Source organism: Vipera ursinii (genome assembly GCF_947247035.1).
Source record: "Vipera ursinii genome assembly, chromosome: 4".
Classification (NCBI taxonomy): Eukaryota; Metazoa; Chordata; class Lepidosauria; order Squamata; family Viperidae; genus Vipera; species Vipera ursinii.
Window position 1 is genome coordinate 27106470 of NC_139514.1, and position 12988 is coordinate 27119457.

The window sequence follows — 12988 nt, forward strand, 5'->3', positions numbered from 1 at the left end:
TAGCATTCAGTGAAGCAACAGCAGAAATATTCAGGAATAGCATTGTGTATGTCTTGCAGATTATTCTATACTGTTTAGGCAATGCTGAAGAGTGCTGTTACCTTGCAAGAGCTGGTTCTGAAGACAATATTGTTATGTACTGTATTGTAAATATGCTAAGCCATTGACCCCCCCCCCCCCTATTGTGGAGAAGCTAAGCAGGTATTTCCTGCCAAGCGGAGGCTAGCCCTCAGGGGACCCTGACAGTTAGTCCCAACCATTTCAGCAGGAACATTTGTATTTGGGTGGGAGATTCCAGGCAGGTAATTGGGTGAACTCCTGAGGGCTTAAGTGTATAAGTACCGACCATTACCTGTCATTCTTTTAATTCTGTTCTTGTTGAAATAAAGCTATGCTATGATGCTCTGTTGCTCCTTGCTTATCGAAGTAACCCACTACATAAAAAATATGGTTGGACTTTTGTTTGTAATTTTTCCATTGAGAGCAGCTTGGTGTAGTGGTTAAAGATATTAGTCTAGAAAATGGGATGCCATGAGTTCTAACCCTGATTAACCATGAAACCAGGTGAGTGACTGGCCTAGCCACTCTCTGTCAGCCATAAAAAAGCAATGGAAAAACTGCTTCTGAAAAATATTGTCAACCATAAAGTTCTCAGGAGTCTTATTTGAACAAACACAAAGCATTGCCAATGGTTTTGCTGTGGGTTTGACCCCAAAAATTGTAAGTTCTAAGAGTATTAGAGAAATTGGTAATCATTTTTATCATAGAAGGGCTATTTCAGTTTTAAATTATTACAAAGTTGGTTTAATGAGGCATATATATCTATTTCTGAACAAGACAATGGAGGCTGATGCATGAAAAGCATGAATTTTTATATGGAATTTCTCTTAGATTCTGCAGTTCCTTAATCTTGACATTGCCATGACCTGAGATGGTCGACTCTGTGTAAAATTATACTGAATAATATTCAGATCAAACTGGTTCACCTGTCATCATCTATTAAGAAATGCAATTCTCTCTCGTTTGGTGATGAAAGAGCTTATTTTATATAACTGATTTAAAAGAAAAGATGTATAATGTTTGCTCTTCCCTTGAATCCAAAGCATATTTACATAGTGCATAGATGTTTTGCTTTCAAATTTAGGAAGAAAGATTAGTGCAATCTTTCAGGTGCTCAGATAAACACCAAAATAGGTTTCCACTTTAGGTTTCCACTTTCTTTAAAAGGATTTTTAAGTTTTGGATTTTTGAGAACTCTGGAAAGAAGTGCTCATGCAGGGATGTCTGTTTTATAATCAGTTTAGATATATGACTGGAAGACTATGTCAATGATCTACTATAAGTAAATCACTTCTGCAGAAGTCAATACTAGTATGATGCATTGTATATCCACCAGTTTCTTTCATTAAAGATCTCTTTATTACAAAAAATGAGGTTTTAGGGTTCTAAAATATGGACGATTTCATCCTGATAATGAAGTGAATCAATCTTTAAAACACTTGTCTATTTCTTCAATGTTTCCATTTAATATTTTGGTGCCCATAAGATTCTCTGACCTAAGTGATTTAAAAGATGGTGGTGGCTTTTAAAAAATTAGGAAGTAGTAGTAAAGTGGTATGCCACCAAACTGTTCTTTCACACTTTTTAACCTCCTTGTTTATAGGATTGCATTTTGACCATGTGTAGACCCCCATTGATATTTCTAAAAAAATGAAAACTATGAGTAGCTTTGTTTGGAAGTCCCTTGTAGGACTGGGTCTGGAGAAGAAAATCAAAATTGAATTTGAATATTATAACATCCCATGGAGTTATCAGGGGTAAGATTAATGAATTCTATTGGTTTGTTTTACACGTAATGGATGTTTTATCATTATACATGCCCACAAAGACTGCCATTTTGCAAATACCTTTCTTGTACAATGGACAGCTCAGGACGTGTTATGAAAATTCCATAACTGCCAATTGCGTATAGACAGTTGCATATGTTTGTTTGGTTCTGCATTAGAAAGAATACTATAGATCACTCTCCAACTCAGTTTGGAATGATATGACTGGAACCTAACAGCAAAAGGTATTGATAGTCCTTCTTTTACTGCCTTGTCGTGGCGAAGGGGCTTGCGTAATTCAATGAAGCTATGAGCTATGCCGTGCAGGGCCACCCAAGACGGAAAGGTCATAGCAGAGAGTTCTGACAAAATGTGATCCACTGGAGAAGGAAATGGCAAACCACTCCAGTATCTTTGCCATGAAAACCCTATGGACAGTACCAAAAGGCAAAACGATATGACGCTGGAAGATGAGCCCCTCAGGTTGGAAGGCGTCCAATATGCTACTGGGGAAGAGCAGAGGGCTAGTACTAGTAGCGCCAGAAAGAATGAAGCGACTGGGCCAAAGCCGAAAGGACGCTCAGCTGTGGATATGTCTGGTGGTGAAAGGAAAGTCCGATGCTGTAAAGATTCTTTCTCCATAGGAACCTGGAATGTAAGATCCATGAATCAAGGAAAGCTGGACGTGGTCAAACAAGAGATGACAAGACTAAACATCGACATCTTAGGTATCAGCGAACTAAAATGGACAGGAATGGGTGAATTTAATTCAGACGACCATCAGGTATACTACTCCGGGCAAGAATCCCTCAGAAGAAATGGAGTAGCCTTCATAGTCAATAAAAGAGTAGGAAAAGCAATACTGGGATACAACCCTCAAAATGACAGAATGATCTCAGTTCGAATGCAAGGCAAACCATTCAATATCACAGTAGTCCAAGTCTATGCCCCAACCACCAGTGCTGAAGAGGATGAAATTGACCGGTTCTATGAAGCCCTACAGCACCTTATAGAACTAACACCCAAAAATGATGTCCTTATCATCATGGGAGATTGGAATGCTAAAGTAGGAAGCCAAAAGATAACTGGAATAACAGGCAAGTTTGGCCTTGGAGTACAAAATGAAGCAGGGCACAGGCTGATAGAATTTTGTCAAGAGAATACGATGGTCATAGCAAACACTCTTTTCCAACAACCCAAGAGACGGCTCTACACATGGACATCACCAGACGGTCAACACAGAAATCAGATTGACTATATGCTCTGCAGCCAAAGATGGAGAAGCTCTATACAGTCAGTAAAAACAAGACCAGGAGCTGACTGTGGCTCAGACCATGAGCTTCTTGTTGCAAAGTTTAGGCTTAAATTAAAGAAAGTAGGGAAAAGTGCTAGGCCAGTCAGGTATGAATTAAATCATATCCCTGTTCAATATACAGTAGAGGTGACAAATAGATTTAAGGAATTAGATCTGATAGACAGAGTGCCTGAAGAACTATGGACAGAGGTTCGCAACATTGTACAACAGGTAGCAACCAAAACCATCCCAAAGAAAAAGAAATGCAAGAAAGCAAAATGGCTGTCTGAGGAAGCTTTGCAAATAGCTGAAGAAAGGAGGGAAGCGAAAGGCAAGGGAGAAAAAGAAAGATATGCCCAATTAAATGCAGAATTCCAAAGAATAGCTAGAAGAGATAAGAATGCCTTCTTAAATGAACAATGCAAAGAAATAGAAAAAAACAATAGAATAGGGAGGACCAGAGATCTTTTCAAGAAAATTGGAGAGATGAAGGGAACGTTTAATGCAAAAATGGGCATGATAAAGGACCAAAATGGCAGGGACCTAACAGAGGCAGAAGAGATTAAGAAGAGGTGGCAAAATTACACAGAAGAACTATACAAGAATGAGCTTAACGTCCCTGATAATCACAATGAGGTGGTCACTGACCTCGAGCCAGACATCCTAGAATGTGAAGTGAAGTGGGCCTTAGAAAAGCTGAGCAACAACAAAGCTAGTGGAGGTGACAGTATTCCAGCTGAGCTATTCAAAATCTTAAAAGACGATGCAGTAAAAGTGCTACACTCAATTTGCCAGCAAATTTGGAAAACTCAACAGTGGCCACAGGATTGGAAAAGATCAGTTTACATTCCAATTCCAAAGAAAGGCAGTGCCAAAGAATGTTCAAACTATCGCACCATTGCACTCATTTCTCATGCTAGTAAAGTTATGCTTAAAATTCTACAAGCTAGACTCCAGCAGTATGTGGATCGAGAACTACCAGATGTACAGGCAGGATTTCGAAGAGGCAGAGGAACTAGAGATCAAATTGCTAACATACGCTGGATCATGGAGAAAGCTAGAGAGTTCCAGAAAAACATCTACTTCTGCTTCATTGACTATGCTAAAGCCTTTGATTGTGTGGATCATAACAAACTGTGGCAAGTCCTTAAAGAGATGGGCATACCAGACCATCTTATTTGTCTCTTGAGAAACCTATATGCAGGCCAAGAAGCAACAGTGAGAACTGAACACGGAACCACTGATTGGTTCAAAATTGGGAAAGGAGTCCGGCAAGGCTGTATACTGTCGCCTTGCCTATTTAACTTATATGCAGAGCACATCATGAGAAAGGCAGGGCTAGATGAATCAAAAGTTGGAATTAAGATTGCCGGAAGAAACATCAACAACCTAAGATATGCAGATGATACCACTCTAATGGCAGAAAGTGAAGAGGAACTAAAGAGCCTCTTGTTGCGAGTGAAGAAGGAGAGTGCAAAAGTTGGGTTGAAACTAAACATTAAGAAAACCAAGATCATGGCATCTGGCCCTCTCAATTCCTGGCAAATAGATGGGGAAGAAATGGAGGTAGTGACAGATTTTATTTTCCTGGGCTCCAAGATCACTGCAGATGGGGGCTGCAGCCAAGAAATTAAAAGACGCTTGCTCCTGGGGAGGAAAGCCATGGCAAATCTAGACAGCACACTAAAAAGCAGAGACATCACCCTGTCAACAAAAGTGCGTATAGTCAAGGCTATGGTCTTCCCAGTTGCAATGTATGGCAGTGAAAGTTGGACCATAAGAAAGGCTGAGCGCCAAAGAATTGAAGCCTTTGAACTATGGTGCTGGAGAAGACTCTTGCGAGTCCCTTGGACTGCAAGGCGATCAAACCGGTCAGTCCTAGAGGAGATCAACCCTGACTGCTCTTTAGAAGGCCAGATCCTGAAGCTAAAACTCAAATACTTTGCCCACCTAATGAGAAGGAAGGACTCACTGGAGAAGAGCCTAATGCTGGGAAAGATTGAGGGCAATAGAAGAAGGGGACGACAGAGAATGAGGTGGCTGGATGGAGTCACTGAAGCAGTAGGCGTGAGCTTAAATGGACTCCAGAAGATGGTAGAGGACAGGAAGGCCTGGAGGAACGTTGTCCATGGGGTCGCGATGGGTCGGACACGACTTCGCAACTAACAACAACAACAAGAGGATCAATGAAATTGTTTACTGTTTTCCCTAATGAGAAAAAAAAACAACCCAACAATTATGATGTATTCTTTCTCTCCTTCTCTATATTTGTAATAGCCAAAGATTATTCTGGTAAATCAAAGCAAAGTAAAAACATTGAAATAAAAAATAAAAATAACAACAATCAAATCCAAAGCCAAAAGAAAGAAAAAAAAGAAAAAAGTATGTATGTGAATATCAACATTATAAAGACACATGCAGATATTTTAAACATACAATTTTTCTATTCTAAATTGACATTTGAGTAAACAAAAGCTTAATTTATCAATTGTGTAGTTAATAATGGAGATCAGATTTGAATGAAATTCTTTGTCATTTTTTTCCTAATTCTTTGTTATATAATTTTTTCAGCCAGAGTAATTTCCTATACTTTTCAAAAATGTCATTTTAATGGAATATGTATTTTAGGTTCCCAGTATTTTGTTACAATAAAGTCCCAAATCTCTTAAGCCTACTATAACAACAGATACAAGAATTACATTGATGCATTTACAAAGAAAGCCATTTAGAAGAAATGTTTACTCCTTTCCTGCAAAACTAATATGTCTAGCTATACAGCAAAGCGTAATAATTTAAAGTTTGAAAAAGAAGCATAATTTTAGGCAGCACAATGTGGGACTTCCTATAATTAACAGTAGTGTTTGGAATTGTTAAAGCAGAATATAAAGATTCATGGTAGATAAAGTCGTCAGTGGCTTCTTGATCTGAGAATATTACAGTATGTTTATTTCTGGTAACAGAGAAGACACAATGTCTTTCAATAGGAGCTGTTAGAAAGTGCAATTGCATTCATGATGCATTTGCATGAACATTTGATTAGCCTTGGTGGGACCAAAAGCCACTAAGTGATCCAGTGATCCAATTGCCCAAGGCTGAATGTATATTGTTTTAATCTTAATAGGTGACAGGTTATTCAAGTCTGTGACTCCTTTGTATATATATTGAAAATTCTCCTCATATATCTCCATTAAGCCATTAGTTTGACAGTTTAAGAGTTCTTGAAGAAATATAATCAAAATTTCCTTGATAGCAGTCTCATATATACAGCATCTATTTTTAAATGTTATGAGGCAAAATGTTTTTTCTTTACTAAAATATAATTCTATCACATTTTTAAAGGCTATTTGCAAAGTAAGTATAAAAGTAATTTAGTATGCAGGATTTATAGAGTGAAATTATTAACAGATTTCTGTACCAGGAGTTTTAAAGTATTTGCTTAATAGGTCAATCTGAGCTAAATATATAAAAAAATGTCCTATTCTTTGAAGCTAATGAAATAGATGAAGTTTCTTCAACATGATTTTTTCTCTTTTGTTGTTGTTAGCTGTGAAGCCATGTCCGACCCTTCGCGACCCTATGGACAACGTTCCTCCAGGCCTTCCTGTCCTCTACCATCTTCTGGAGTCCATTTAAGCTCACACCTACTGCTTCAGTGACTCCATCCACCCACCTCATTCTCTGTCATCCCCTTCTTCTATTGCCCTCAATCTTTCCCAGCATTAGGCTCTTCTCCAGTGAGTCCTTCCTTCTCATTAGGTGGCCAAAGTATTTGAGTTTCAACTTCAGGATCTGGCCTTCTAAAGAGCAGTCAGGGTTGATCTCCTCTAGGACTGACCGGTTTGATCGCCTTGCAGTCCAAGGAGACTCGCAGGTTGAAGCACATGTGCATGCAGTGATGAGCAGCCCCAGAAGAAGGGAGCCAGTGAGGTAGATATTGGGGCATGGGAGGCCTGGCTGCAGTAGTAAGCAGGTATGGGATGCGTAGCTCCACCCCCCAACCCCTCCCTAACTTGAGTTTTAGGCATGCACCTCACCCCAAAATATGGCTTATTTTGAGGGTAGTGCTTATATTAGGCCTACCCCCCAAAATCAAGGGTTTATTTTTGGGGTAGATTTTATTTTTGGGGAAACATGGAAGGTGAACCCTCTGTGACAGTTTCCAATGGAATTGGAAATGGGACTTCACATTTCTCTTTCTCCAGGTCACTTTTAATATTAATTCAGCTTGGCAGCTTGGACTGTAATTAATTGATGATTTACTGATGATTTACTGAACTGATGATTTCCTGGTGTAGGTTTTTATTCTTCATCATTCTGCAGAGGTCATCCACTTTTGTAGACATCATAAAGAGTTTGATGTTTCTTTTTATTATTATTGAACATTCTAGGAGGAAAGAAAGTAACCCTTTAGAGCTCCTCCCTCAATGACAGAATGTTTGGCATCAAGAATCATGGGAATAAATGCCAAAATGGTCTGAATAAGAAATCTCAGTGGGAAAATAGCTTTTGAAGCTATTATAACTGGGGCCACATGTAAAATGAGGCTCTTGAAGGTCAGTCTTAGGATGACATGCAATAAATTTAAATGAAGTTACTTAATAGAAGTTTTTTGAGTGGTCTGAAAAAAAATAAAACTGTAAATAAAACAATATAAACATGTTTTTTGAGAAAAAAATAGAGAACATCATGTATATATAAGATGCAAATCAGAAGAGCTGTAATAAAAGCAACAAATGTAGCATAGTCATATAATGATTATATGTGGTGAGAGAACAGACTCAACACTGTTATTTCTGCAGTGGTCATAGGTATTCATCCAGAAGAATAAATTGGGTGAAGTATAACTAAACCTGACATACAGGAGCCAGATTACTATTTCTGGGCATCAGTTGTCACTTTTATTAAAGGATGTCCTCATCTTAAAAGGGTTGCTCTTCTTAACATCATTGTTTCTTAAGTCTACAATTTTAGAGCACACAATAATTGTCAGTTACTGCAGCTCAGTTCAGGTGCATTCCTTTTCAGTAAGTGGATAATAATTAGATAATCTAATAGTGGATTTTCTGTTTTGCAAAATAGAGTTGCAGAGATTTTTTTTTTTTAAAAAAAACGTGGCTAGTTGTGCATTCCCAAGAAGTCCATAGGTTTGGGTGAAAAAGGGAGACAAAAAGTCAAGTTGGTTTCTGTGATGATGCAATGGAAACTACATCCAATTTTACATGCATCTCATGTAAAAAGTGGTGGGGCTTCAATTGTATTTTCACAACTTTTTTTTAAATGACCCTCCCCAACGCACACCCTGCCAATGGGTACTTTTAAATATGCCTCTGAATTTTTCCAGTGCAGTCTAGGAGGCTTTTGAGAAAAGTACTGTTTAAAGTAGTTTTGCCACTCTAACATTTGCCTGAGCTTCTGATATAATCTCTCTATATAGAATTAGCACCAAGCCATTTTTACTCTCTTTTTAAAAAATAAAACAAGTTGCTGTGAAGGGAAAAAAAACAACAACGCTGGGTGAATGAAGCAAATAAAAAGGATAAAAAATGATGCGGAAATTTATTTTGTATTCCCTTCCCCTCTCAACCATATACTGAATCATGCAAGCATGAACAAGATGTATTGAGTCTCAAAGGAAAGGAAAGAAGTGGAAAATTAACTACAAATGAAAATACCCTCAACGTACCCCTGAATTCCTGCATATTAATAATCTCTTCCCTTCCCTACTTGGAGTGATATAGATAAAGGGTCAGGCATGAATACTTCAGAATGTGGTAAGGACAGAACTAAATTGTTAAAGGGGGCAAGAAAAAGAAGCAAATGAAAAATGAAAAAGAAGAGGCAGTTTCCAGGCAGGACTTCATGCCTGCATCTACAATAAGCATAATGCACTCAATATATTATCATTCCTTCCTCCTTGAGCAGCAGGTGGAATTCCAGCAAATCTGATAAGCAATCAAAATGTCAGTACGAACATCAGCTGAATCTTACTAAGATCACTTTAAGACAGAGAACCTCAAATTATGACCTTCTCATCCAGTTCTGCTTCAGAGTCCTGCATAAATCCTAGTCTGTGCTCAACAGCACAAGGTGGGAAGCTGTCTGAGAACTGGTTCCGGATCAGACTGTGCTCCTTTATGTCTCTATTATTATGGCTAAATAACAATCATCAGAAACTTCAGTTCAGTTCTAGAATGTGTGAGCTGCCACCTCAGTAACCAATTATGTCATCATCAGCCATGCTATTTGGTGACCAATTGCATGGAAAGGATTTACATTTGGAAAGCAGTTTACATTTCTATAATGCAGAGTAAAAAAAAAATCCCTATGTGCCATTTGTGTTCAGTGAGTACTTGCTGTAAAACTATTTTAAGTTTCAAATTACTGAATTTGATTTTGCTGAAGTAAAATTTCCAGTGTACTATCACTATTTATTACCACTAGTACTAAAGTGATTGGTTTGGAATATATTTCTATTATTCATATTGCAGGGCAGACTCTTTGCTACCATCACACTCCTACCTCATTTTCTGTTTATTTCTTCATATAAAAATGACTCATCATTTTTGCTGAAGAACATTTATTCTAGAGTTGTACAATGCACAAATCATGAAAGAAACATCTTTTGTTGTACATTAAAGCAGCTACAAGGTTTATACAGCTGCTTGCTGACTATTCACATACATGGTCATATTCCTGAATTCAGAAAATAGCAAAGTGAAGGAATCAATAAGCAAAAGCAACTGGATAGTTCCAAGCCAAAAAGGAGAAAAGGCCATAAACTTGGTATTTAGTTTCTCACATGATAGTGTAGAGAAGAAACTCTTGGTGGAAAGTTAGACTCTTTTTAGTGATAGTCATCAGCACATATTTGTAGGAGGTTCTGACATGGTGTATCACTTCCTGAAGAAAGTTCTGTGTCACCAGAACTCCTGAAGGAAGTGTGAAGCTTCAGGGATAGGCAAAGATCAAGAGGGGGTTAGAAAAAAATGTTAGTGATATCTATATATGGATGTACAATAGGTCATCCATCCATCCATCTATCCATCCATCCATGATCCTGTTGGTTCTAAGACTTTTCTGAGGAGAGGAAGATATTAGAAGAGACTCTCAATTTTTTATGCCACAGAATATACATATTCTGGCATCATTTTCTTACTTATAGAATAAAATAAACCTGATCGTAAAAACAGGAAAAAAAGTATTATCCTAACCTGGCACAGAATGAAAGTGTTCAAGATTCTTGTGATTTCTATGAACTACACAATATTGTCTTCTCTTGTGTGCTTGCTCGTGTGCATCTGCTTTAGTGAGAGCAATCCCGCTGCTGTGCCTCCACTTTCTTCAACTTGGATGGAGCCAAGGAGCCTCTGGTGGCAGCTTGACAGGGGAGGACGAGCTTTGCTGCTGCTGTTGGGCCGCACCTGGGCTACGCCCTGCTGCTGCCTCCCAAACTCCACCTTTGCCACTGGGTGTGAGCAGCGGTGGGGTGCTCTGACTTGAGGGGAAAGCAGCAGCAGACTAACTCTAACCCCTGCCCTTCCCCCTGCCTCATCTCAGCTCACCCTGCAGGGCAAGCCTCCTGCCCACTGCCCCACCTGCCAGAGATCTCCTGGATCTCCCCCAACCCTGCCTGGCTCCCATAGACTTCCCTCCCCATGAGCAACATCGAGGTGGCCATGCCCACCTGGCCATGCACACCCAGTCTGTCGTGACCACTGCAGCCATGCCCACCCAGTGGGCCATGCCCACCTGGCACCCAGTGATAAATAAGTTGGTTTCGGGTTGCAGTTTTGGCACTAAGTCTCTAAAAGGTTCGCCATCACTGTCTTAAGTGATATCTTTTGGTGCTAAAGAAGTTATTTTAATGAGAAATGGATTGGATCCTGTGATTACACAAGAGTAAGTCCATCGTTACATTGCACATTTAATGCTAGACACCAAATGGAAAGCCAAATTTATTCAAATTTACTTCATGAATTCTCAATATGGGATAGAATTGAGAATGGATGTACTCTTCAGTGATGGAATTCAATATAATATTGGTGAATTATTGGAAGGGGAAGGAAAGAAGGAAGGAAGGAAGGAAGGAAGGAAGGAAGGAAGGAAGGAAGGAAGGAAGGAAGGAAGGAAGGAAGGAGGGTCTCTGCTTTTTTGCCCATTGGTGGTCATTCTTTTTCTCTGTTTAGGTAACAAAATATGTCTGAAATAATGACCCAATAGTGCACAATCTACTATCTTAGGAGTGGTGGTGGTGCAGTGGTTAGAATGCAGTACTGCAAGCTACTTCTGCTGTCTGCTGCTTGCTTGCACTTTGGCAGTTCAGTTCTCACAGGCTCAAGGTTAACTCAGCCTTCCATCCTTCCAAGGCGGGTAAAATGAGGACCCAGATTGCTGGTGGCAAAATGCTGACTCTGTAAACTGCTTAGAGATGGCTGTAAAGTATATAAGTACTATTGCTATTGCCATATAATTAAAAGGTTGATAATCCAAAGTTTTGGCATCTTAGTGTTCTGATTTGGTGCTTCTAAGCAAATGAATAAATTCATTATGAGCATGTTCATTCCACAGTTCTGACAATACTTAATCATTGGCATTGAAAGAAAGTTGCTGCTCTCATTTTTAAAGTAAAAACATTTAAACTTTATTTATTAGTATCCTGTCTTTATTATTTTTACAAATATCTCAAAGCTGTGAACATATCCAACACATCTTCCTTCTCCTATTTTTTTCCACAAAACAACACTGTAAGATGAGGTGTGTTGAATGAGAGTGAGTGATTGGCACAAAGTCATCCAGCTAGCTTTCATGGCTAAGTGAGATTAGAACTCATGGTCTCCCATCTTCTAGGTTGATAACTTAAACATTAGACCAAACTGCCTCAGTGAATTAAAATTGAATTTTATTCTCAGAGTTCTAATTCTTGCACGTTCAAAAGTTTCACATGGACAATGTATTCAGTTACTTCAAATTACACTAATAAGGAGAACAGAGACTAACCTTTCAGCAGACAGGATTCAGAACTCCAGCAACATGTACTAATATGTTAAAGGAATACTCTTGCTAGGATTTAAGAGGATTTTTTTTAATCGCTCAGGAAATACTGGCAGAGAAATATATAATACATAAGTTAAACAAGTCCAGCAAATTATTAAGTTTAGTTTAGTTTAGTTTATTAATATTTCTATACCGCCCTTCTCCCGAAGGACTCAGGGCGGTGCACAGCGCAAGAATAAAATACAAAATTACAAATATTAAAAGAAGATTAAATAAATGCCCATTAAAACAATTAATACACTGCATTTATAAAAACCCCAAAAATACAACAATAAAAATACAAAAATAAAAACCCCACCAATCCCCCATCAGGCCAGGCCGGCTTGTTCGAACAAAAACGTCTTCAGATCGCGGCGAAAGGAGCGAAGATCGGGCGCCATCCGGAGCTCTACAGGTAACTGATTCCATAGTTCCGGAGCGCCCACAGAGAAGGATCTCCCCCTGGGGGCCACCAATCGACATTCTCTGATCGGGGGCACCCTGAGGAGACCCTCTCTGTGGGAACGCATAGGGCGCAGGGAGGTTGATGCCGGCAGCAGGTGTTCCCTGAGGTACTCCAGACCCCTGCCATGTAGGGCTTTAAACACCATTACTAGTCTCTTGATTTGTATAATTTCATTCCATAACAGAGAAGATCTATTTTATGAAATACAAAAGGCAAAGCATAGCATCCAGCTTAGCAATGCATTACCAATGGGTTTATTTGGAAAGCCTATAATTATTGCCTGTTAATAAAGCACCAAACAGATTGAAGGTTACAAATGATTTATGTTAAGCATAGAGAAAGCTCAAAGAATGGTTGTATAAATTGATT